We start from the raw sequence: 4,856 nt of genomic DNA on the forward strand, positions 1-4,856 counted from the left end.
TCCCATGCATAAATTCATTTTAAATGAGAATGACACTTTGAATTAAAATTCAATCTTTTATGCATCTTCCTATGCATAAATTCAATTTAGATGAGAATGACACTTTTGAATTAAAATCAATCTTTTATGCATCTTCTTATGCATAAATTCAATTTAGATGAGAATGACACTTTTGAATTAAAATCAATCTTTTATGCATCTTCTTATGCATGAATTTCAAATGTGATAAAAGTAACACTTTTATAATAAAATAATCATTTTTTGTAATATTTTTATAATAAAATAATAATTTATTTATTTATTCACCTCTATGCACGAAGTTCAATATGATAAAAGTAATATTTTTATAATAAAATAATCATTTTTTTCTTTACAGTTTTACAATAAAATAATCAATTTTTTTCATACCTCTATGCATGAAATTCAATATGCTAAAAGTAACACTTTTATAATAAAATATTCATCTTTTATGCATACCTCTATGCATGAAATTCAATTATGTTAAAAGTAACACTTTTATAATAAAATAATCATCTTTTATGCATACCTCTATGCATGAAATTCAATTATGCTAAAAGTAACACTTTTATAATAAAATATTCATCTTTTATGCATACCTCCATGCATGAAATTCAATTATGCTAAAAGTAACACTTTTATAATAAAATAATCATTATAAAAACTTGACATTAATCAATTAACCATTCACCTAGGATAGAGAATGGTTGGTTTTGTTAGAAAAGAGAGGGAAATACCTTTTTGTAATGAGGTATAACATTTTTAGAGAAGACATAAAACATAAGAACCATTAAAGCCATAAAAATCATAAAATAAGTGAAAAGAAGAATCACCAACTTACTAATGACTTTGAAAGCTTTCCTTTGGCTTGATGGTTTGAGGGTTCAACTCTTGTTTGGACAAGAGTGGCCAACCAATCTTTGAAAGAGGGAAATGTCAAAAACTAATGAATTATTAATAAATTCATAGTTCTTGGCTTGGGTGAAATAGAGTAACAATGCCTTAAACACTATATATTTTCAACAAGGGGGAGGCTTCTATTTATAGGAAAAATTGAGCTCCTAACCAAACAAACTGATTCTAGAATTTTTCAAGTCAGTTTGGTCAATTTTTGACCATTTTTAGGTTAGTTAAGCTAACTTTTTGGAACTAGACTTGAATGAGGAGAGAGGAGAGATGAAATATCTCAATTTTTTATGATAAAAAACTCAATTTGCCCATGTGAAGTAGGCGCCTCATTGAAGGCCCTCCCCTTCCTTACATATGTGTCAAAAATGGAATCATTATACTCAAAATATCTCATATTTTTAATATTGCTCATAGTTTCTTACTAATAAACCTTGTACATATTCAACTCTTTATCTTATGTGAGAATTGAAGGGACTCCCCTTCCTTACATATGTGTCAAAATGGAATCATTATACCCAAAATATCTCATATTATTAAAATTACTCATAATTTCTTATTAATAAACCTTGTACATATTCAACTCTTCACCTTATGTGAGCATTTACTCATTTTTGGGTATCTTCTTTTACGAAATTGGATTTATCTCCTCCCCACACATGGATTGATCTTATTGGTCCATAAGAACCTAAATTGGACCATAATCCAAGATTTCTGAAAATCTAGACTCTTAGACTAAGGTCCTTTATACCCATTTCCAATTAATTCCAATTGCACATTGGAAAGTTCTTTCTGAATTTCTGTTTCAGGGGAATTTATTTTAATAATATGAGAAATTTTTCTATCTAAAAATATTCAAAATCTGAATATTCTCTCTCTAGAATATTTTCTCTCTCTAAGTCAAAACAGGCAGAGACAAGATCTTTTATATTTCTGAAGAGGGTATTGATTACAGGAGAAGATGCTGGACATTTTGAGAGGCTGGGGAGGAATCTTACATTCTCTCCCACTTGAAAAACGCGAGATGTCATCTCGCAAACTGGGGTAATTTCGCAAGATGCACGAATATGAGACTAAGAGAAAATTTTTATTAAGATTAACCACCAAGAAAAGTCTCAAAGAGAGTAAGACTCAAGACAAGAACAAAGATTTCAACTTTATTCATTCTTGGAACATATACAATAAAGATAGAAGAACTCTTTACAATTCCATAAGCCTGTCCATCATATGGTCACAAAAGCACCACTCACAAGCTGCACACGTATAAGGTAACTCATCTATGGGAATAATTCGGCTGGTTATTGCAGCACCTATCTCAGTGGTATGAGGTGATCTAACAAAAGGATCTCTGAGAGGCAAGCCAAAAACGGGATAAAGGCATATCTTTTGATGAGAAAGAAAACACGCTAGTAAGAAGACCCGCTCAGAAAACCCAACATGCCTTGATCTCATCACGCAGTAGTATCGGGGACCCAAACCCAAAGCTTCAATAACCATAGCCAAGCGGACATTGTTACGAAAGTGCTGCTGACCCCATGGTGTTACCCTAGTTATGTCTTGATAGGTCTGCTACAGAAGTTCCCAAGTGAGGAAAAAGTGAGCGCTCATACAGTTCTAGAAAATCCTTCTTCACTGACTCGCTTGCGTCTTGAAGGTGAGAAATCATCATGGATAAAATCAGTTCTTGCTGCCAAGCCATGAAGGAGATTAAGAAAGAAAGGAGATCCATGGAAGTAAGATTACTGCGAGCGACAAGTAAGAGTTACGACTTATATAAAAGAAAGAACTAGCGTAACCTAGAAGCCAACGGGGTATCTTGCCACTGAAGTTTTACTATCTTTTCATGATTTGGGTTTGGCACATTTTTCTTTAGAAGGCTTACATGAAATACATTATGAACTTTGAGATGAGTAGGTAGAAGAAGCTCGTATGGCTGTCACCTACTTTCTTTGAAATCAATTATGGCCCACTATATCTGGGGGATAACTTCTTATACTTCCCAGAGATAAAGAACTTCTTTTGGCCGTACTCGAATGAAGACCATATCTGCTTCTTTGCATTCTCTGACTGTCCTCTTCTTATCTGCCTACTGCTTTTGTCAATCCTGGGCAGCTTTTATATCTTTATGAATTGTTTGCATCTGCTGCTCTATGTCATCAAGTATTCGTCTAGACATCTCGACCCTAATCAATGGGTCTGACCTAGTTAATGGAGTTAAGCAATCTTGTCCGAGACGGACCTGATTAGATTGGTATGAAGGAATTGGTCTCTGAATTTGGGTTCTTGACTTCCCTGTGCCCTTGACATGGCAAGAGTCGGGCAGTCTTTTAACATTATGACCAAAACCTTGGCATCTAAAACACTGGTTCTCACTTCTGAACTTATCGTTCTGAATCCCTAAAACAGGTGGGCTCCTGAGAAGTATTCTGGGAAAAAGGTCTTCCCTTTTTAAACAGAATCTTTCTTTTATTTTAGAGAGGGAATAATTATAAGATCAGAAAGGAAGGTTCTTACTCCTGTATACCTCGAAGGCTAGGGGAGGAATCTTACATTCTACCCCACTTAAAAAGTGCGAGATGTCCTCATCTTGCAAAGTAGAGGACAACTCTTTTTCTTAAGATCCAATTTATTCTGGGGTTCCTTATATTCAGGTCAACCCAACAAAATACCGGGATAAATATCCCTTATATAGAACTCATCATTAAATAACAATTCATTCAGATCATATCATTCGTATCTTTAACACGATAATGGTCCATTAGACCGAAAAATTTCCTTCTGAACATTCCTCCACAGAAATTTCGGTTAAGCAAGTTCTCAATTTGTCATCCCTTAACTTGATCTACCGTCAAGTGTTAACAGTAACAATTTTACAGCACAATCCACTAATCTCATAGTGATTTGCTGAAATCGTTATCATCATTCTAGTTATGAATATCATCACAGGGACTCGTCCCATTCATCCTCATTGAGGTTTCGCTCAGCTTATTACATTTCAACCAATTTTCAAGGATCATCTTTTTTCAATCAGAACATCATCTTTTTTCAATCAGAATCCAAATCAATTCATCAGTTCTCAAACAGAATTAAAAATCATATCAACCACATTCGAAATCATCATCTGGATAGCATTAATGCTTATAATTTCAAGTGTTAGATTTACTCGTATATACTGCCGATAAAGAGCTACAGTTATACCCTCGGTATATACGGGTAGTCATGATACTTGGAACTATAAGGTAAAGACCATCATGTCTAGGCCTCAAGTAAGTTAGGGTTCCATACAATTGCGGTACTTTCATTTGAAGACCCAATTACTAGATTACAAATTTTTAGTTTGAATATCAAACTGTATGAATTTATATCACACAATTACAACCTTTTTGTGCTTCTTGATAAATTTTTGACATATTTGGCTTCTCAGTTGATCTTTATTAGCCAATTGGCTCTGATACCAACTGTGAGATCCCTGTCCCCCACCGTGCAACGGATTCGGGGTGCTAGCAGCGGAAGTAGCACACCTGTGCGGGCAGGAGTCCCACACTCGGGGCCTCGTCCACGGATATCCGGACAAGAGACTAATCCGTTGGTTTTTCCAAAACCGAACCCAAAAAAAACTTCCTTTATCCGGAAAGCATGGACGATTCCACCAGGATAACTTTTTACTCTAACGTAGTCAAGACCATTACCTATAAAGGTAATGGTCCGACTGCACCTATAAAGGTACTCGGTCAGATCAAGAAAGAAACTTGCACTTGGATCATTGGGATCAACGCTTTTTTCCCCATCAAGAGGCACAGCCGTTGATTCCTATCCATAGAACAATTACTATCCGGGATTTACTTCATCTATCGCAATAACAGAAAATGAGTCTCGATTTACGGATCCATCAGTCCAGCCTAACCCCATCCCATGGGTTAGCCAACCGCCCA

Source organism: Cibotium barometz, chromosome 5 (assembly GCF_041138505.1).
Source record: "Cibotium barometz isolate CiBa-2024 chromosome 5, ASM4113850v1, whole genome shotgun sequence".
NCBI lineage: Eukaryota > Viridiplantae > Streptophyta > Polypodiopsida > Cyatheales > Cibotiaceae > Cibotium > Cibotium barometz.